Below are 22891 nucleotides of genomic sequence, written 5' to 3'. Positions count from 1 at the left end.
CTTGTCTTTTAAGGCATGTAATTTTTTGGTTTGTTTTTTTGCTTTTTGGGTCACACCTGGTGATGTTCAGAGGTCACTCCTGGCTCTGCACTCAGGAATTACTCCTAGCGGTGCTCAGGGGACCAAACGGGATGCTGGGATTTGAACCTGGGTCGGCCGCGTGCAAGGCAAACACCTTACCCGCTGTGCTATCACTCCAGCCCCTGTAATTTTTTTTTTTTTTGCTTTTTGGGTCACATCCGGCGATGCTCAGGGGTTACTCCTGGCTTTGCACTCAGGAATCACTCCTGGCGGTGCTCGGGGGACCATATGGGATGCTGGGAATCAAATCCAGGTTGGCCGCATGCCAGGCAAACACCCTACCCACTGTGCTATCGCTCCAGCCCCTGTAATTTTTAATAATGGTGCTGTCAGCAGTTTCGGTGACCCCAAGTCCCCAAGCTGTAGGGATCAGCTCTGAGCGGGTGCATCCCAGCTGATTCCAGCACTGCTGTGGGGGTTGCCCAGGTGAGTTTCCCAAGCACCTCTCTCAGAAGATTCCCTGCAGCCTTAGAAGGATGCTCTGTATCCGCAGAAGGATGCCCTGTATCCCCAGAAGGATTCCCTGTATCCCCAGAAGGATGCCCTGCGGCCCCAGAGGGTTCCCTGAAGCCCCAGCCCCACTGCCATGCTCCAGGGAGCAAGAATCCTCTTAGCTTGTCCTGGTCCAGGTATTATGTTTGGCTGGTCAGCTCTGGCTGGGGGTGTGACCCGGGCTCTTCTGCGAGTCAGGGATGCAGAATACATGGCAAGAATTTCCAGCAGCGGGGAACATTCAGTGTTTATTTGAGCTGCTTTACTAGGGACCAGATGGTGGACAGACCTTTTTCTCGTTTTTGTTTTAGTTTTGGGCCACACCTGACAGTGCTCAGGGCTTACTCCAGCTCTTTGCTCAGGGTTCACTCCTGGTGGGCTCAGGGACCATATGGGGTGCCGGGGATCAAACTCGGGTCTGCCACATGCAAAGCAAGCACCCTACTTTTTGCACTATTGCTCCCACTGCATTTTTATTTTTCCTCTGAGTTCTGTGAACTGGACACTCTTCTTAACCATTTTACAGAGAAGGAATCGGAGGCCTTGTACTGGTTAGTGACTTGCTTGAAATTACACAGCAGGTAAATCGCAAGACAGAAGTTTACACACGAATCTATCTTTCCCCCAAGCCTTCCTCCCACCAACCAGTTTATGCAGACATATTTGGGATGCATGCTCGAAGTGGGATGCTCTCCCGACCGACAGTCATAAGGTTCCCAACCGGATGGGGAAGTTGTGATCATCCAAAAGAGAAAAGGGGAGGAGAGGAAGTAAGTTTGAATAGACAAAAGAGCAAAAGCATGTAGCATTTTTTAAAAAAAAATTTTATTAGTGAAACACCATGAGGTACAGTTGTAGACTTACAAATTTTTGTGCTTGGGTTTCTATTATACAATGATCAAATACCCATCCCTCCACCAGAGCCCATTTCCCACCACCACGGATCCCAGTATCCCTCCCATCCCCCAGCGCCCCCATCCCACCCTGCCTCTGTGGCAGGGCATTCCCCTCTGTTCTCTCTCTCCTTTGGGGTGTTGTGGTCTGCAAAAGAGACATTGAGTGGCAATCATGTTCGGTCTATAGTCTACTTTCAGCATGCTTCTCCCATCCTGGGAGGATCCTCCCAACACCCTTTATTTGGTGCTCCCTTCTCTATCTGAGCTCCCTTTTCCCCTAGCATGTGTGGCTGGCCTCCAAGCCATGGAGCAAACCTCCTGGTACTAATCTCGGCCACTCTTGGGTGTTAGTCTCCTATTTTGTTATTTACGTTCCCCAGATGAAAGCAATCTTTCTACGTCTAACCCTTTCTTTCTGACTCATTTTGCTTAGCATGATACTTTCCATGTAGTACCACTTGTATGTAAGTTTCATGACTTCGTCTTTTCTAACAGCTACATGTAGCATTTTTTAACCCCCAAACACCCCGCAAACCTAATCCCTTTAAGTCCCGGCTTTCTTCTAGTCCCTAGGGAGTGGGGGAGGGAGGGAAACAGGGAGTCCGTTGTCATTTGGGGTTCTGTTGCAGACCCCGTCCAGTTGAATAGGGCGGGGATGCTGATTTTTAACCTCACTCATTGTCAGTCTTTTCAGGTCACTTTTGCGAGTTCCTGCCCCCAGGTACTGGCACAGTTAATTCTTCCTGCAATTAGCATTCATGGTCAGCTAAGCAGAACTAATGCAACAAACCGTTTGACTTTGAAGGTTATGTTACATGTTTCCAAGCTCCCTGGAAGAGGCTCTTCATGAATGAGATATTCTTGACTATCGCCAGGAATTTAATTTTCCCTTTTCTGAATTGTCAAGCCCCCCCTATTGAATTCTTCGCCAAGGTTCCCAAGGAAGCATCCAAGCCAGACAGACAACCCGAGAGAACCCTGCTGTCAGTGTTTAAAAAATCCGCCCTGCCGTGGGGTCCGAGGTGGGAGTAGACCCGTCCCAGTGGGTCTCAGGAAGGCCCCTGTCTCTTTCGTCTCTTCTGTCATTTGATTAATGAATGTCATCGTTACCCAAAGCCCCAGGGCTGGTGCCTCCTCGTCTCCAAGCTGTGGAAGCAGAACCCGAGAAAGTAGACTTGTGACTCTTTCCAAACTCTTCAGTTATTGTATGGAATTGCCCAGAGAGCAGAAGCAGCAAGAAATTTTCTTAAAAAAAAAAACCCCAAACTTAAAATATTGTTTTTAGAATAGCAAAGTGACTTATTTATACTGGATACATAATAATAATAATAATAATAATAATAATAATTAATGCTTTAAGGTATAACCAAATGCATGATGATTATTAATCCTGTAAATGACAAAAAGGAAAGAAGGTCTGAAGATTCATTTAGCTGCTTGGAAATGTTCTAATTATTCCCAAGTGATGGTATCAATCAGTCGCCTTAGAGCCGCAGAAATGGGTTGCCTTGACGGAGTGCCTCCCCGCCGCTCGGCTTTGAAGATGGACGGACAATACTATTTTGTCTTATTTTCTTTCTTTTTATCCCCTTAGAGTTAAAAATAGTGTCAGAATTTCAACGGATGCTCTTCAGAGGTTTACATTACAAGCAGAAGACAAAACAAAGTCTAGAGGAGAAGTAATTTTTTTTTTAAGATGCCTTTAATTCTTGCTTTCTGAGTCTTAAGATCAGATTTTGTTTGCCTGTTTTCTTTTCAAACATACAGAAGTTTCACGGGCGCCTCTCCAGTGGCGCTCTGAGACCCTGAAACTTGGTCCAGGGGGTGTGGTGGAACAGTTTGCTGCTGGATTGGGATTTAATGTGGGGGGGGGGAGGGCTGGGGGTTTTAACTCGGGACCTCACACAGGAAAAGCATCAACTCCAACACCTCCCTCCCCGGTCCTAGAAAACAACGTTGGTACTTATTTGTTACTTATTTTATTTTATTTTTTATTTTTTGCTTTTTGGGTCACAGCCGGCGATGCTCAGGGATTACTCCTGGCTCATGCATTCAGGAATTGCGGTGCTCGGGGGACCCTATGGGATGCTGGGAATCGAACCTGGGTCGGCCATGTTGGCTGCGTGCAAGGCAAACGCCCTACCCGCTGTGCTATCGCTCCAGCCCCGACTTATTTTTGTTGTTGATTAATTTTATGAAGGCATCCTGATTGACACCGTTATTTATAGTTGGTTTCAGGCATACAATGTTCCAGCACCCAGTACCCATCCTCCCAATGTCAACCAATGTCCCAGGCTTCCCCACACCCCCCAGCCTGGGTCCTTAATGTGTTAAGTTTGGTGCTTGTTGCTTGGTTCTCCTGCCTTCAGAGCTGTTGGTTCTGAGGTTCAGATATAGACACCAACACTACATCACCGACGTCCTGAGGCCCGAGGCCCCTGCCCTGTGACCGCCTACTTCTACTTCTCCTTACTCGCCCTCTTGCCTCCTCAAATCCCTTCCTGCCCTAGCCTTCTTTCTTTCTTTTTTTATTTTTTGGTTCATGGGTCACACCCAGAGATACTCAGGGGTTACTCCTGGCTCTGCACTCAGGAATGACTCCTGGCGGTGCTCGGGGGACCCTATGGGAGGCTGGGAATCGAACCCGGGTTGGCCGCGTGCAAGGCAAACGCCTTCCCCACTGTGCTATCACTCCAGCCCCTCTAGCCTTATATCTAATAAGGTAGGAAGGGTCCAGGATAAATTAAGTACCCTCTACCCCCTTTAATATCTTGCATTCCCTCCTCTTGTTATTCTGTAGAGCATCTATAAGTGAGGTCATCTGGTGTTAGTCTTTCTGACTTGCTACACCAAAAGTCACATCCTCCAGTTCCATCCAAGTTGTAGCGAATTGCACCATTTCATCCTTCTTCGCAGCTGTATAGTTTTCCATTGGGTTTGCACTTCTTTTCAGATCTACTTTTCTTTTCCTTGGAGACAGCGAATCTTTCTGCTACATTGTGTTTTCCATTGTTGCCTCAGCAGCTTGGGATCTCAGGGTCCAGACTCTGGCCACTTCTGACACGTGTAGAACCCTTGGGGCCTCAGTGTGTGTCTGAATCCCACCTCCTGGCTCCTCTCCACACTCCCCTGGGGAAACCTTGCCAGTCTTGGTCTCTGGGTTTCTGGGATCCGGCTCTGCCCTGTCCCGTAAGCAATAAAATAAACTTACGGATTGTGATTCTGGAACAAGATTTGGAGAGCAAACGGAGAGACGTCTGAGAGCGTGGCTCCCCTCTGGATGCCTCTGACTCATCCCAGCCCTCCGGACCTGGGTCCTAGGTGCCGGGTGGGGAGGGCAGTAAGCAGGAAGACAGGGGAAGAGAAGGCCGGGGAGCCTCTGAAGCTCGTTTGCCAACGGGTTCTGAGTGATCTGGTTGGTTGTCAGTGAGTTTTCTGGGCATCAGACTCAGAGGTCTGTCCACTGACATGAGGGTCTTCTCTGCTAGCTTTTGGGTCTTCTAAAACTCCCCTGCAGGGGCTGGAGTGATAGCACAGCGGGTAGGGCGTTTGCCTTGCATGCGGCCGACCCTGGCTCGATCCCCAGCCTCCCATATGGTCCCCTGAGCTACCGCCAGGAGTGATTCCTGAGTGCAGAGCCAGGAGTAGCCCCTGTGCATCGCCGGGTGTGACCCAAAAAGCAAAACAAACAAACAAACAAACGAACAAACACACAACCCTCCCCTTTGCCTCTCTGCTTACACAGACAACATAGATAGTTCTGGAGGGAGTGTGGCACCGCACCCGGTGGTGCTCAGGGCTCATCCTGGCTCTGTGCTCAGGGATCATTCCTGGTTTTTTTTTTTTTTTCTTTTTGGATCACATCTCCGGCGATGCTCAGGGGCTACTCCTGGCTCTGCACTCAGGAATTACTCCTGGCAGTGCTCGGGGGACCATATGGGATGCTGGGAATCGAACCGGGTCGGCCACATGCAAGGCGAACGCTCTACCCGCTGTGCTATCGCTCCAGCCCCAAAGGGGTCACTCCTGGCGGGACTTGGGGATCAAAGAGCTTCATGCCAAGCAGGTGCCTTCGCCCGGAAGCTGTCAAGGCAGGCACGTTTGGGACCTTCACTCTCCTTGCCCTCTTCTTCTCGCTCTCCATTTCTTTCTCTCCCTCCCCAGCTTTTCTCTAGAGGATGTTCCCCCCGGAGAACCCCAGGAGTCCACCTCTGCTGCCGGGGAATATCGCTCATTTGCTTCTCCCGATGCAGTGGGTGCCACGGCCCCTCACCAGGGGAGGAAGCGCCTTGTGCGTGGAAAAGGCCCGTTTCCTGCAGAGGTGTTGACTGCGGACGTGCAGAAAGCTGCTAGAAAAACTCAAAGGTTTTTGCTTTTAAGCTGTTTCCTTCCCAAGATTCCTAAATGTGGACACCAAGAGGGGGAAGCAAGGCACGGGTGTGTGCGTGCTCTGGACGGGGTACGAACCTGCTTCTTCCAGCAGGCTCAGTGACCACCACACCTTTCTCTCTCTCGCACACGCTGCAGCCGTGGGACTTGGCCCAGGATTGTCCGTCTCTGACTCCCCGCACACAGTGTGAGGTTTCTTCTCCTGTGCCGCTGACAGATGGCACAGTCCTGCGAAGTCAAGTCCAGGTGATGGGGCGGGCAGCGGGAACCAGTTAACATCTGTAATTTTCCTTGTTCTCTAATGCGATCTGTGATTCCAAGGGTAAAAAAAAAAGGATGTTTTACTTAATTTTTTTTTTTGAATCTTACTAGGTACCCGTAGCTTAACTTAATGATTTGTATAAGTGATAGTAATTGCTGGGACTACGGTTGAGTATTATTAGCTATAAAATGAACATGGTTATATGTCCAACAGAACTGGCGAGGGACAGAAATGCAGTCGTATCCAAGAGAAAATAATTACAGCAATAATCAGTGTAATTCATGATAATGGCGGAATTGAATTTCACACCATAGCTCCAAGCACTTACATTTAATGAATGTAGTTTGTGCTTGTTTACTAAAAAGGTTTTTAGCAGAAAATCGATAATGTAACTTCAGTGTTTCTAATTGCAAATGCAATTATTTTTTTTTAAAGTAGTGGTTCAATAAGGATTTTGTAGAGAAAATTGAGGTATGTGAGTGCTCGGTTGCTGACGCTTTAATTAGTCTACCTGTACATTAGTGCCACGGTGCCGTCATATCTATTTATTACAACATATTGATTAAAATGGATTTGTATTCAATTTGAAGACTAGCTAATGTAATGGACATTGAAACTTTCCTGGGAGCGCTGGCTGGCATCGCCGCGTGTCCCTGGCTAATGAGACGTGCCTCTGAGAGGTGATTTTGGGAATCATTCTGCAGACACGGGGAGTGGGGGTGCAGCAGGAAGGGGAGGGTGGGGGCCCCCCAGGGTCCTGGGAGCCGGGCTGGGCGCTCGGGTGCAGCGGGAGGGGCTGGACTCAAACCCTCCACCCGTCTTCCTGCTGCCAGCTGGCGTCTTCTCTGGGCGGTGGGGGCACACGGGCTGTGGCAGGGCTTGCTCCTGTTGGTGCTGGGGGACCCCCGGGGGGTGCTGGGGGTCAAACCCGAGTGATCCACGTGCAAGTCATCCACGTGCAAGGCCTTCCCCACTGACCTCTCTGCCCCCCAGTGCCCCGCCTTGACCTCTGCCATCACTTAGAGCACGGCGGCTGGGCCAGGAGGGAGATGGGACCCCCTCCCCGTCCCTCTGGACACCATCCCCGCGGGCACTTCCGGTGCTCCCCCATATCTGCAGCTTGTGCTAGGCCTTGGGTCAGCTGCATGGCGTTCCCTTTCCCAGATGAGAACACTGAGGCTCGAGGAAGGCTGAGTGGGGTCCAATTGAGAGGGCTGGACAGTGTGGAAAAACTGGAGTTCCCAGTGTTTCCCAGTCAGCCCAGGGTACCCCAGGTCTTACCTCCCATCCCCCCATTTCTGCGACACTCTCTGTCAATCCCACCTATGAGGTCGCCCCCCTACGGGCACTTTTCTCTTCTCTGAGAAAAGAGACTTTTTATTTATTTATTTATTTATTTATTTATTGCTTTTTGGGGTCACACCCGGCGATGCACAGGGGTCACTCCTGGCTCTTCACTCAGGAATTATCCCTGGCGATGCTCTGGGGACCGTATGGGATGCTGGGAATCGAACCCGGATCGGCCGCGTGCAAGGCAAACGCCCTACCCGCTGTGCTATCGCTCCAGCCCCCTGGGCTAGAAATTTGTCAACTGCCCATCGCCCCTCATGCCCACCCCCCTTCCCCGACACCCCATCCACTCCGCACCCCCAACATCAGGGCGCCTGCTGTCCACTTGAGTGGGAGTGCCTCTTCGTCTTCCCCAGCCCTGAATACTTGGGTCAGGGTACAGGCCTGCTGAGATCCCCCGGAATGAGCTGGAGAACCAGAACCCAGAGGAGCCTGTTGTTTGAGGGTGGGCGGTGTCCCCGGGGGAGCCCTTACTTCCTGCACCTCGAATCATGCACCCACAAAGTAGGGCTCAGAGGGAGACCTTCCCGCACGAGCCCAGGGGTGCTGGCCCAGCCCAGAGAGACTCTGTCTGTCTGTGGGTCCCTTAGGTCGGCCCCTTGGGGTGCCGATGCGGGGGGTGCCGTGTGGGACGTGGTGCCTTCTGGAGGGAACGACCCACCGAGGCCCCATCCTTGGCCCCCGTCGCCTCTGCCCGGAGAGAGAAGGTCCGCGGGCCGAAGCAGGCGCTGGTGGCAGCAAACCTGCAGAGAGCTGACGCCCGGGCCTGCCTTCCCAGCCTCTACTGCACCTACTCTTCCCTGGAACGGGCCCCCTTTCGCCAGGCTGGAGGAGACAGACCCTGAGTGTTTGACCAACAAATGCGCAGAAAATAGGAGCGGAGAAGTAGCAATTACGGACTAATCTTAGCCCAAGAAAATGCGAGCTCAAATGAAGATGCTTCTGCCGGGAGAGCATTAAAGGTATACAAAGAGTTCTTAATAAATAGAAATAAATAGCGCGGGCTTCGCGCCGGGCGCCTTCCCCACGGCGGGCTGCCCTCGGCGGGCGCCGCTCCCAGCCGCCTTTTCCACGGGGCCCGCGTGGCATTTTGCTCTAGAAAAACAACTAGCTCCTTTCCAGCCAATGATTACGTGTAATTATGCTTTCCCCTGCTATTATTCTAATAGACCTGCCACGCTGCTCCGAGGACTCTGCCGTTTGGAATATACGATGGCTTTTATGGATGGACTGCGGGAACACTTAATATAGCTCTATTTTTGAATTATCAAGTTCTCTCCTTTTGAAGTCTGTGTTAGTGGAACTCCTATTTATGAGATGTGCTGTGCTTAAAGGTTTGCTATTGATGAAGAGGTCCAACAGAGCCTTTCTCCCGAGGACGGCCGCATTCTCCCCGCGAGATAAATAACCGTGCTAAAAGGGATGCAGTGTACCTAGGCTGCAAATTACTAGCCAAGTACCTCATCACAGAATCCTTCAAAAATGCCTGCGTGCGTCTTGTTTGTTCTCTGTCCCATAGAGACAGCGGCATTTCTTGAAACCCAGGAGTCGGGGGACGAGGGGGTGTGGCCGCGACCGGTTGTCGCTGGTCATCCCGTGATTCGGGCTGGAGGGACGTGTTGGCGTGGGGGACGGGGCGTCTGGGTTACTGTCCCAGGGTGCCTTCCCGCTCCTGGGCTGGCTGTTTTGAGAATCTGCTTTTTCTTCACGGGAAAGGTGGGCAGCGGGGGGCTCGGGGAGGGGGCGTGCGGGGAGGGAGTAGTAGGGTCTGTTCTGGAGAATCTAGAAACCTCCACTGCCACCCTCCCCCTAGCCCCCACCCCCACAAGGCCTGATTCTCCGGTGGGGTCAAGAGTGTTCAGAGACCTAAACGAAGGGTCCCCGGCTGGAGGGTCTCGGGGGCCTGGTTCCCAAAGTGCCGGTTCACTCGGTGGTACCATGACCACTGGCTTCTTCGGCGAACCCCAACCCACGGGCAGTTGAGGATGACTAATGGAAGGACACAAGTGTGGGAGACACACGGGGGGCGGGGAGGGGGCTCGTCACGGGTCTGCACCCCCACCGTGGCTGGAAACGCATTTGAGAGGCCTCCAGGGCCCCAGCCGGGCGCCCCCGTAACAGGCATCGCAAAGGCGGCAGCAGGGGGTGAGCCCGGCGTGGGTGGGCACCTGCACCCATGTTAACGCCCCCGGAAGGCGGCCGCCTGCCCCGAGAGGCGCCCGATCTTGCTCATTTGGAAACGCTGTGCGTCAGGACCCCTCCTGCACGCGCCCCTCGTCTAATCCATCTTCACCCCCGTGTTTGACCGTTACGGATAGCCTGCCCCTCAAGCTTGTCTATTTACTAGCCGGGCTGACAGATGACAGCAACGCCGAGCCGTGGTAGATGGCATTTGTATGGCTCTAGTGCCAGGAGCACTGTAAGCGCCGGTGTTGCATATTTATTGATCTCCATATTCCCAATAATCTGATGCCCGTCACATTTGACGACATTATGTGGAGGGGTCAGCTCGACGAGGCTAATGGAACGCTACCAAGATGGATGTGGTTTCCGCGGCATTACCCTTGCAAATAGCTGTCAGTGGGGCATTTCACGGTCGGCCCGGGCGTCTGTGGGGCTTTTTCTTTTCTTTTTTTTTTTCCTTTTTTTTTTTTAAATAGCTGACGTTCACATTAAACAAAACCTGAAGCTATTAAATCTCAGTATTTATATACGATAGAAAACACTGGCATTCCGGCTTCTTTCCAAATGAAAATCTTATTAACAGACATGGTGCTTGTGGCAAAGTCCTCAGCGATTGGAGATTGGCCGGGCTGTCTGGAAGCTTTGACGGATTAGCCCGCAACGATGTGAAGGACCAAATGGGAAATGACTGAAGCCGGGAGGGACCCGCTCGCGCGTGGCAGGCAGGCCACGAAGGTGCGTGGCGTTCCGCTGCATCCGGCGGCCCTGCGCAGAGCGCCCGCAGACGAGATAAAGTTTGACGGGAAACGCAAAAGCAGGCGTCGAAACTGGCATTTGCGAAGAGGATGCTGGTTCTGGAGAGGCTGATGGTGAGGCCCGGGCGGCCCAGGGGACAGCGGGTGCCCAGAGCCTGTGCTAAACCCACTAGAAGCCCGGCCTGGGGTCAGTCTGGGGTTCTGGAGCAGGACCCGGAGGCTCCTTCCTTCCTGGTAAAACCCTCTGGCTCCATCCCAGTCAGGGGGTGATCAGTTGACAGCTTCACTTTGAGGCTGGCGGGATAGCCCAGCGGGTAGAGCGCTTGCCTTGCACGCAGCTGGCCTGGGTCCAGTCCTTGTCATCATCTTGGGTCCTCCGAGCGCCACCAGGAGTGATCTCTGATCTCAGAGCCAGGAGTCATCCCCCAGCACTGCTGGGTGTGGCCCCCAAGCAAAAAAAAGCTCATTGTGTCGTTGAAAACACCTGACATGCCAACATGTGTTTTCTTTCTTTCTTTTTTTTTTTTTTTTTGCTTTTTGGGTCACACCTGGTGACGCACAGGGGTTACTCCTGGCTCTGCACTCAGGAGTTACTCCTGGCGGTGCTCAGGGGACCATATGGGATGCTGGGAATCGAACCTGGGTTGACCACGTGCAAGGCAAACACCCTACCCGCTGTGCTATCTCTCCAGCCCAGTGTTTTCTTTCTTGATTTGACTCTGGGCTACACCTGGTGGTGTTTGGGGACTGGCCTTGGCCCTCTGCTTGGGGACGGTGGGGGATAGGGGATCATTGGAGGCGGTGCCCAGGGGACCATGCACAGTCATCAAGCTTTCTTCTCGGGCCGATAGTTCATCTTCTAGTTTGTCTCTAACTCTGGGGTGAGTTGATTGAAGGGAGAGAAACAACATGGTCTGCCGGTTGTTCAGTACAGGCAACTGGAGAGCCCTGTGCCCCTGGGTGAAGCTTCTGCAGTAGAAGTTCTGGTTTGGGGGGGGGGATCACACTGGCGATGCCCAGGGTCGCTCCTGGCCAAGCTCAGGGAACCGTGTGGCACAGGAGGGGGCTTCTCTCAGCGGATGCCAGGCGACCCTAGGTCCGAAGAGCCCATGGAACGGAGGCCACCATATTCAGCAGGGAGCTTCCGGGCGACACTTTCCCATAGCAGACGCCTGGGAGGACGGGGAGCAGGATTAATGGCACTCGGCGGCCCTTTCCGTCTCCACAATGAATTCATTTACCCAGTGCTCTTGCCCGGGAACATTAATCCGCCGCAGTGCTGGCCGCCTCGGCTCGGGAGGAGTGAGGGGATCTGTTTGTTTTGTGGGTGCGAGCAGGGAAGAAGATGAACTATCGGCCCTGCCTCTGGAGTGGGCCCGTCCCATCCCGTCCTGCCTTTCTCCAGGACGCCGTTCCATTGTGTCGGCTGAAGAGGCCGAGAAGAATGGAGACGTTCAAGGGCCTGGGGGCTCAGTGTCCACCGCCCAGACGCCTCTGTGCCTTCCAAGGGAAAACGTGCTTCTTGTTCCTTTCCTCCATCCCTGCTGGTGACCCGATGGATGGCGTTGGGAGCGCCCACGCCAGGTCCCGGAAGGCAGAGGGATGCTGTGGGGGGCAACCCACGGCCTGCGACTTGGGAGACGAAATTCTCACGGAAGGAAACACACCATCACAAAAAGTAGCGGGTGGAAGGCGCCGGTGAAAGCCACCCCAAAGCCATTTTAATTTAGGCACGCGCCAATTACTGGGATGGTAGTTGCTATGGTAACCAGGAGACAATATGGTGTTTATGTTGCTTATTGAGAGTCCTGGTACTTCAGGGAAGGAAGAAATAAAAGATTTCCAGGAACACGGACTCCCAACGTCCTAGGGAGCATCTCTCAAAACCATTCCACTTCTTCCGCGTTGGTGTTTATCCTGAACAGCTCGGGCATCTGCAGTCACAGGCAGGCCTGGCTCAGCCCACGGCCTGTTACTTCCGTTTCCCGTACTGAGCTGTCCCTCTGCCGGCCTCATCCTGAGGCCTCCCCCAGGTTCCCTGAACTCCATGTTGGATGACCCCCAGGGAACGGATTCTGGGGTGAAGAGGCCAGGCTAGGCGTCACTGCAGGGAGGGATGGTGGCGGTGTGTGGGGACAGGGGATGTGGTAGTTACCGTGTTTTCAAAGAGCAGTTGAGGTCTCTCCTGGGGACAGTAAAGATGCTTCCAGGAGCCTTGGGTATGATGTGGTCATCTCGTGTGTGGACCGTGTCCTGGGGACAAAGGACGGTCCCTCTCCTGGGGAGTCTGAACGGGGGACCCCAACAACTCGGGTCTCCATTTGAGTTTGGAGCTAGTTCCACAGCTCAGCCTTTCACTGTGACACATCACTGATTGCAAAGCCCCCCACTCCCCCCACTCCCCACCCGGGGGCAAATGCAGGGACCTTCCAGTCCCATCAGTTCTTCTTGTTTTGGGATCACACCTGATGATTCCGAGGCTTTACTTCTGGCTCTGTGCTCAGAGATCACTCCTGGTGGGCTTGGGGAAGGCCAGGGGGTGCTAGGGATTGAACCCAGGTCAGCTGTGTGCAAGGCAAGGACCTTACTCACTATTTCATCTCTGTGACCCTCCTTCAAATTCCTTATTTGGGGGCCACATCTGGTGATGCTCAGGGGCTCCTCCTGGCTCTGCGCGCAGGAATTACTCCTGGTGGTGCTCCGGGGACCCCATGGGATGCTGGGAATTGAACCCGGGTCGGCTGTGTGCAAGGCAAATGCCCTCCCTGCTGTGCTATCGCTCCGGCCTTGCTTTTAAATTCTTCAGGCACTCGTTAGTGCCAGTCATTGAATGGAAGCGTTCATGTCAGTTGGGGCCCTATCGGTAGGGGCTGGAGTGAGGGGAACACAGAGGTGAGGCCCTGCAGCCCACATGCCGGAGTACTGGGAGCGGCGTGGAGGTCTGGAAACCTTTTAGCCTTTTCTAGAACACTCATAATGTTTTCCTCTTAGCCCGGACTCACGTGCACCTCTGTTCCCAAGTGGTGTCTGGGCCATGGGAGAAGTGATGTCTTTGGAACCAAAACAGCCCAGTTCCCGTTGTGCCCAGCGTGTGCCTGGAGGGTGCAGTTCATAACTCTTGGGACGTGTTTGTATGAACAGTCACCCATCAACCGGGTCAGGTGGTGTGGGTGTGGGGAATCGTGATCCGGAGTTGGATATGCCCCAAATAGGAACCCAGGCTTGGGGCCTCTGCAGCTGTGGGCGTCTTGCACCTGCTCTGGCCAGACCAACTGCGAGGGAGCCACCTGACTTCTCTGGACTCAGTTTTCTCATCTGCAACATGGTCTCATTGGCCTTGCCAGCCTCTGGGGTGCCCGGCTGCTCCCCAGGTTCTGCAATTACAACGACGTGAGGCTTTCCCCGGATGGTCGGCCTGCTAACGTCGGAGCAGGACCTTTTGCTCTCTTCTTGGGCCAATCACGAGAGCAGATCGGGAGCCGGAGCCACAGGACAGTGTGGAGAGCGTTTGCCTTGCACACGTGGCTGATCCGGGTTCAGTCCCCCGTACCCCGTATAGTCCCCGGAGCACCAACAGGAATGATTCCTGAGTGCAGAGCCAGGAGCAACCCCTGAGAATTGCTGGGTGTGACCCCAAGACAAGCAAAGCAAAACAGATAGAAGAGCAGCTTGGAGAAGGGGGTCTGGAGGGAAACCACGCTCAGTGCTGGGACTGGGCCGGAAGGAACGGAACAGATCATCAGTTTTAGCTTATTATCTTTCAGCCTCTTTACAAACCAGGGCCTGGAATATCCCAGAGTTTAAGTTTTTAAGCTACCACCTGTTTCCCTCCTCCTCCCCCACCAGCAGAGCCCCAGCAGCTGAGGACCTCTGGAGCCAGCCACGGCCATGCTGGGACCACTCTCCACACGTCCGGACGGGCCTCATGCATGAAAGAACTGGCAGAGGAATCCAGGCATGCGGGTCCCGGGACTGAGATCTCCAAGCCTGCTTGGATTGGGTCTGGACCTTCTCCACCCAGACCCCCTTCATCTTCCAGTAGGTAGGCGTCACACCCACCAGCTGCCGCCAGCGCCCGGTTGGTCCCATCAACGGCCAAGACGCAGAGACTCTAAAACCCAGTTCCCGGAAGTGCGTGGCCACATTTGTGGCTGCGCAACATCTTATTATCTTATTTTTCCTTTGGAGAACCCAGCAGGCTACCAAAAGTATCCTGCCCGCATGGCATGGCCGAGTCTGGCAAACTTCCCGCGTGGTACTCAATATGCCAAATACCAGTAACAATGATGGGTCTCATTCTCCTAGCTCTGCAAGAGCCTTGAATATGGGTCTTTTAAAATCTCAGGGCTAAGAAGAAGGAGAGGTTATTGGTGCCAGCTCGAGGCAATCGACGAACAATAGGATGATCATGATCCTGATCGACCTGCTAATCACTCACTCCCAGCGTGCTCCCAGGAGGGTAGGGAAAATGTCCCAAAGCGACAGGCCCAGAGGCCTCCCCTTAGTTACTGTCCAAACCAACATGGCCCCCCACCAGGAACCGACCGGGGGCAAGACACTATGGCAGGGGCAGGGCTGGGGGACCTCGAAGAGCAGCATCGGGGCCCGGGGCCCGTCACTCCCATTCATCTCCCAGCCTCGCTACCGGAGACCCCTCAGTGCCTCACCTCGCTCCACTTACTCTGGATTACGAAGCTCATTGGACTGTGGATCAAGGCAAGTATGAATCAATTTTTTGTCTTGCCCCAGAAATTCTTTGGAATAATATGTCACAACGGTTATCTCGTCTGTTGCTGTTGACTTGAACAGCACAGAAGCACCCTGGGTATGTGTGTGATTCCTATGAGATATGTGGCTGCGTGTGTGTGCGTGTGTGTGTGTGTGCGTGCACGTGTATGAGTGTGCATGTGTGTGTGTGTGCATGTGTGCATGTGTGCGTGCGCATCCATGTGTGTGTGAGTGTGCGTGTGTGTGCATATGTGTGTGTGCATTCGTGTGTGTATGTGTGTGTGTGTGTGTGTGTGTACGTGCATGTGTGTGTGTGTGGGGGGGGGTTGGGGCTCTGCCCGGGGTCCCGGAGAATGGATAGGGGGCTGAGCCCATTTATTCTTACCCAAGGTAATTATTACCGGCGTTCCTTCCAGAAGCGAGGCCTTTTGTTTTATGTTTTCAGTAAGAACGTGTGAAATATTAAGATATTTTACTGCCTTAATGTTCTGAAGTGTTTGCCTCTCCATATTGCAATCTAAAACTCATTAACAGCTGAACAATTTAATCAGAATGAATCAAGTTCTGAAATGGGTACACAGACAGTCCACATGGCCATAAAGCACCGCAGAAACTTTTCGGAGCAGCTTCATAAAACTTGTGCGGCAGCAGGAAAGAAATGACCCTCCTGATGGACGGATGGTGTCAGGGAAACGGGACCAGGGCACGGACTCACCCATTGCCCTTCTCCATTGCGCGGGTCTGCCGAGACTTGGGGATTGGGGCTGGAGCGATAGCACAGCAGGTAGAGCGTTTGCCCTGCATGCAGCCGACCCGGGTTCGATTCCCAGCATCCCAGATGGTCCCCTGAGCACCGCCAGGAGTAATTCCTGAGTACAGAGCCAGGAGGAACCCCTGAGCATCGCCAGGTGTGACCCAAAAAGAAAAAATAACAACAACAACAAAAAAAATAAACTTGGGGGTTCACCCACAGCAGACCCAGCGGCATGGGGCCCTTGTTGGAGGCCTCTGGGAAGATCATTCTCTCCTTGGCGGGCCTGGTCAGGCAGCAAAGTGAAAGTGGTCCCCGCAAGCCGACCTTTAATTCCAGAAGGATCTCTGCATTAGAAGCACTCCAGAGGTGCTGCTCCTCTGTTCGGGGGAGATCTCAATTTCTAGAATAATCTATGTTCCCTGGGGCCACTCACTTTTTTTTTTAAATTTTATTAAATCACTGTGAGGGAGTTACAAGCTTCCATGTTTGGGTTACAATCACACCATGATCAAACACCCATCCCTCCACCAGTGCACGTTCCCCACCACCAATATCCCCAGTATACCCCCCTTTCCCACCCTCCTCCGCCTCCATGGCAGACAATATTCCCCAAAATCTCTCTCTACTTTTGGGCATTATGGTTTGCAATACAGACACTGAGAGGTTATCATGTTTGGTCCTTTATCTACTTTCTGCACACAACTCCCATCCCGACTGATTCCTCCAGCCATCTTTTTCTTAGTGATCCCTTCTCTCTTCCAGCTGCCTTCTCCCCTCTGCTCATGAGGCAGGCTTCCGGCTATGGAGCAATCTTCCTGTCCTGTGCATCCACTATTATTAGGTGTCAGCCTCATGTTATGTTGTTTTATACTCCACAAATGAGTGCAGTCCTTCTATGTCTGTCCCTCTCCTTCTGACTCATCTCACTTAGCATGATACTCTCCATGTCTGTCCATTTATAAGCAAAGTTCATGACTTCATCTCTCCTGACAGCTGCATAGTATTCCATTGTGTAGATGTCCCAAAGTTTCTTTAACCAGTCATCTGTTCTAGGGCACTTGGGTTGTTTCCAGATTTGGGCTATTGTGAACAGGGGGCCACCCACACTTGGCCGACCGTGCTGGTGGTTCCATGCTGGGGCCAAGGACTTGGAGCTGCATGGTGACTCCGGGGAACCCCAGGCCCAGCTCCTTCGGTCTCCCTCCCTCCCATGGTGCTGAGGTTGGAGCCCGGGTGGGGGAGCGGGTTCTGCCCACACTCATGCACTGATCCTCCTAGAACTTTTCATTGAACTGTACAAAAGTTGGGGGTCTCCCCAGCAGTGTCTGGGGAACCTGGGGTTCCCCTCAGGGATTCTTGACCCAAAGGGGCTGGCAGCTCTGTGCAAGAGCCCGAGGTTGCGGGGCTGCTCGGCCCTGAGGTGCTGGAGCTACTTCCTGCCACCCCGGCAGTGTGGGGGCCTCCAGGACTGCACTGGGCAATGCTGGGGGAACCAGGGGGTCTGGCAGGAACCGAACTTGAGTCTGCCGCACGCTGGTCTCTCCTGCCTAACTTTGAACTTCAAACATGGCACTTATCCCAGGATTCTCTGCAGAGAAAGCCATTTTTTATTTAATTTTATTTTATTATTTTTTAAAGTTTATTTATTTATTTATTTATTTCCTTTTTGGGTCACACCTGGCGATGCACAGGGGTTACTCCTGGCTCTGCACTCAGGAGTTACTCCTGACGGTGCTCAGGGGACCATATGGGATGCTGGGAATCGAACCCAGGTCAGCTGCATGCAAGGCGAACGCCCTACCCACTGTGCTATTGCTCCAACTCCCATTTTTTACTTTTTAAATATATATATATATATATGCTGGAGCGATAGCACAATGGGTAGGGTGTTTGCCTTGCATGTGGCCAACATGGCCGACCCGAGTTCGATTCCTCCACCCCTCCCAGAGAGCCTGGCAAGCTGCCAAGAGTATCTCGCCTTCACGGCAAGGCCTGGCAAGCTCCCCATGACATATTCGATATGCCAAACACAGTAACAAGTTTCACAAGGTTACTGGGTCCGCTCGAGCAAATTGATGAACAACAGGAGGATAGTGATAGACATATATATATATAAGTCACGGTCCTCCCATTGTTCATCGATTTGCTCGAGCGGGCCCAGTAACATCTCCATTGTGACACTAGTTATAGCATTTGGCATATCGAATATGTCAAGGGGAGCTTGCCAGGCTTTGCCGTGCGGGCGAGATACTCTCGGTAGCTTGCTGGACTCTCCGAGAGGGGCGGAGGAATCAAACTCGGGTCGGCCATGTTGGCCGCTTGTAAAGCAAATGCTATATATATATATATATAGTTTTGAGGTCACACCCGACAGACCTCAGGGGGTCCTTCTGGCTCTGTGTTCAAGGGTCACTCCCGCCAGGGCTTGGGGACTCTTTGGGGTGCCAGGGATTGATCCTGGATCAGCGGCATGCCAGGCACATCCCTTCCCACTGCACGACTGCTCTGGCCCCCAGAGAGGCCATTTTCAGGTTTGTGACTGCAGGCCTTCATTTCCTTCCCAAGATGCATGGTCCCCACAGCTGCTACTCTTTTTTTTTCTTTTTGGGTCACACCCAGTGATGCACAGGGGTCACTCCTGGCTCTGCACTCAGGAATTATTCCTGGCGGTGCTCAGGGGACCCTACGGGATGCTGGGAATCGAACCCGGGTCGGCTGCATGCAAGGCAAACGCCCTACCCGCTATGCTATTGCTCCAGCCCCAGCCGCTACTCTTAAATTATTGGACCATCGCAGCTGGCCCAGGCCCCCGGGTGCTCCCAGTGGGTGGGATGTCTAATCCCAGGCTGCCTGACACCCACTGCCACTCAGGCAAACTGGGAGCCCTGCAAGTTTCGTGGCTTCAGTGCCTGGAGCTTTCCTTCTGGTGCAAGGAACGCCACGGGCCTGGCGTGTGGGACAGGCTCTGTCTGGGTCCAGGGCTGCTTATCTCTAGGCGTGGGAGGGAGAGTGGGTGAAGCCGGAAACTGCTCCGTGGCTCAATGGGAGGAACCAAGTCGAACCCCGCCCCCACCCCTGCCACTCTGTTCTTTCCGATGGTTTCCCCACCAAAGCCCCCAATGGCTCCCACAGCTGCCCCATGCTAGAAACCCTCTTAAGATTTCGACACTTGGGCTTTCCCACCGAAGAACGCCTCAGTTGACCACACTTTCACCCCTTACCAGGTGCTCGCGGCAGAGCAAATGAGTAGCAAGGCCTTTTGATGCGGAGAGACTCCAAGCTCACGTATTGCCTCCGAGAGCCCCTTCTCCCGAGGAGTGTTTAAGGGCCCCATCGGCTCATAACCCCCGCCGCTCCCCGAGGGATTCCCGGCTAGCGTGTTAAGTCCTGGGACTCTTCAGTTAATGAATGAATTCAAACTGCAGCGCAAGTGCCCACCTGCCTCATTTCACTCATTAATTATTTTTAAATAATTAATTAAAGGCGTCAAAAATCAGATGGGCTGGTCATGTAATGAGATTTAGAGACGACCGCTGGACTAGAGCTGTTACCGACTGGATTCCACGGGACGTCAAAAGACCGCGTGGCCGCCCACCTACCAGATGGTCAGACTTCTTCGTCAAGATCCTGAACGATCGATTTGAGGCTCTTCGTGTTCCTAGAACGAACAGACGCCATTGGGCTAACACTAGCATGCGACAGGGACAAATGGAGACGTTACTGGCGCCCACTCGAGCAAATCGCTGATTAACGGGAAGTCAAGTGATCAAGTGATCAATTATTTTTTTATTTCTGGGTCACGCCCAGTGGGGCTCAGGGCTTGCTCTTCAGTCTGTGCTCAAGGGTCACTCCGACAAGGGGTCAGGATCGAATCAGGTCGGGCTAGGGATCGAATCAGGGTGAGCTATCTGCAAGGCAAGTAGTCCTTAACCCCTGGACTCTCTCTCCCGCCTCAGTGATTATCTTATTTTTTATTTTTATTTTTTTTTGCTTTTTGGGTCACACCCGGTGATGCTCAGGGGTTGCTCCTGGTTCTGCACTCAGGAATTACTCTTGGTGGTGTTTTGGGGACCATATGGGATGCTGGGGGATCAAACCCGGGTCGGCCACGTGCAAGGCAAACACCCTCCCTGCTGTGCTATCACTCCGGTCCCTCAGTGATGATTTTAAATTCAGCCCATTTAGGTCCCTTGGGAGAGGTGGCAGCATTTTGATAGCCGCATGTTAAGAGGCCCAGAAAGGTGTGCAATCCCAGTTTCACTTGGATGAGGGCTGGTCTCTTGGGATTCGATGCCCTGTCTGCTAGAGCGGCTGCCGTATATTCCTAGACGCGGCCCATCTCTGTCATACCTGAGCCCTCTTCACCCTTCGGGAGAGTGCAGAGGTCTGGCGCTCAGCGGATCCTCGGTGCTCTGCAGAACTTTCTCAGTATCCCAAACTGAAGCAGAACCCGTTAATACCCCCCTCCCCTCTGGCTGCTCCCGCACCCAGCCCTGGCCCTGGGGCGCCCTTCCAGGGACCTGCCTCTCGGGACCTTGCACAGTGTGGCTCACCGCACCGGCCCTGGATGGCTTGTTTTATTTCCCAGGTTCCTCTGTGTTGCCAGCTGGAGCGATAGCACAGCAGTAAGCCATTTGATTTGCAAGCAGCTGGCCCGGCCGACCCGGGTTCGATTCCTCTGCCCCTCTCGGAGAGCCTGGCAAGCTACTGAGAGTATCTTGCCCGCACAGCAAAGCCTGGCAAGCTCCCCGGAAGTATTCAATATGCCAAACACAGTCACAACAAGTCTCACAATGGAGACGTTACTGGGCCCGCTTGAGCAAGTTGATGAACAATGGGAGGACAGTGCTCTGTGTTGCATCCCAGGTGGGATCCCGACCCTCCAGCTTTTCACCCATAAGCCACGTGCCCAAGGATTCTCTCTCTGGTCTGTGTTTGGCCCCCAGTGACTTTGGCCGGTGTGAACGCAGGAGCAGCCGGTGCTGGTACCAGCTCACCAGACGCTGGGCTAGACCCTCTCCCCAACCATCTCACCAAGTGGGGATTTTCCTCTTCTTCTTTATTTTTGGGCCACAGCCGGTGGTGCTCAGGGTTGACATCCGGTGTCGTGCTCAGGGATCACTCCTGGAGGACTCAGGGGGACCATCTGATGCTGGGGATCGAACCCAGGTCGGTCGCATGCAAGGCAAGTGGCGTCCCCACTGGACTGTCTCTCTGGCCCCCTAACGACGGATGCTGCCCTGACAGTTTCCTGATTTCGGGGATGAGGCGAGGTTCCGGTCGCCAGCCGGGTGAGACATCCCCGCCTCCTCTCCTCTCCCTCTGCAGATGTTGGGGTAGTGAGTGGAGGTGGGGGCAGTGCTCAGGGTGGGAGGGTTTGTACCGGCTCACTGCATTGCTTCACAGGCCTGGGTGTGGCACAGCCGTGTGGGTGATCAGCACGTGCAGGAGCACTGAGGGCCCAACTCTGGCCTCCCACCTGCAAAACGGGCACTTTGGCTGCCAAGCCAGAGCCCCCCTGGTATCTTTCCTGGGGAGGGGGGCACACTCAGCTGTGTGATGGGCTGACTCCTGGCTCTGCACTCAGGGATCACTCCTGGCAGGGCTTGGAGGCCTCTGGGTGCAGGGCACGGAACCAAGATTAGCTGCACACAAGGCTGGCATCCACCCTGCTCTGCTACCTCGCCCCCATCCTCAGTCACCCACTGTCACTGTCACTGTCCTCCCGTTGTTCATCGATTTGCTCGAGTGGGCCCAGTAACGCCTCCATTGGAGACTTTGTTGTTACTGTGTCTGGCATATTGAACACATCACGGGTAGCTTGCCAGGCTCTGCCACGCGGGCGAGATGCTCTCAGTAGCTTGCCGGGCTCTCCGAGAGGGGCGGAGGAATCGAACTCGGGTTGGCCATAGTTGGCCGCTTGTAAGGCGAACGCCCTACCCGCTGTGCTATTGCTCCAGCCCCAGTCACCCACTATCTTTCTTTTTTTTCCCCACTTTTTGGGTCACACCCGGCATTGCACAGGGGCTACTCCTGGCTCATGCACTCAGGAATGACTCCTGGCGGTGCTCAGGGGACCCTATGGGATGCTGGGAATTGAACCCATGTCAGCCGCGTGCAAGGCAAACGCCCTCCCTGCTGTGCTGTCGCTCCGGTCCCATCACCCGTTATCTTTGGAATCGTCCTGTGTCCTAGCACTTCAAGTTGCGGCTGGAACACGGTGCCCTCTAAAACCCCCAGGAGCGTCCTCACTCCTTTCCTCTCCTCGTTCCCCCTCTCCCCCCACATCCCAGACACTCCTGGGCGTTTCCTTCCCAATGGGGATGAATCCCTGCTACCGTATCTGCTCACTTACAGTGCTCAGCTTGGCTCAGCCTCAGGGTCAGTGCATCCCCCACCAAGAGAGTCTCTGGGACGACCTTGGAGAGTCCCGTGGTCGGGACCCACTAGGCTGCCATCCCTTGGGGGGTGCTCAGCCATCCAGGGCCGTGAGTACCCGCACCCGGACAGCACTGCGCCTGCCTCTCCCCGTCTCCTCTGAGGACTCAGCGCTGGCTGGGATGTTCCTAGACCTCAGGGGAGCACTTTTGGGGAGCAACTTCATGCTCAGGCATAGCCAGATGGGAGAGGGGGACAGACGGAGGAGTCCGGGGGTGCGGGCGGGGCTTCCGTGACCTCTGCCTGGTGCCCCACCTTGAGGTTCCTCCCATGTCCCCAAACCAGAAGTTTGATGAGTGCCACGAGGGCTGTAGGTCTGGTGGGAGGCCCAGTGGGTCATTGTGTCACAGTCCCCTCCTCCCTGCCCTGGAGGCCGGGGTGAGGCAGAAAGTTCCAGACTCCAACACCCCGTCACTTTCCTATAGTGGCAACCAGCCACTTGACCCTGTGATCGTAGTGGGTCTTCCCTACATTGTCTCCAAAAGGGGCAGTTAAGGAATGAGGGGCGGGAGCGAGAGTCCAGTGGGGAGCGTGCTGGCTTTGCAAGTAGCCGGCCCGGGTT

The sequence above is a fragment of the Sorex fumeus genome, unplaced genomic scaffold (assembly GCF_029834395.1).
Source record: "Sorex fumeus unplaced genomic scaffold, SorFum_2.1 ptg000234l, whole genome shotgun sequence".
Lineage (NCBI taxonomy): Eukaryota > Metazoa > Chordata > Mammalia > Eulipotyphla > Soricidae > Sorex > Sorex fumeus.
The sequence above is the reverse complement of the archived record's forward strand: the minus strand, read 5'-3'. Positions refer to the sequence as shown.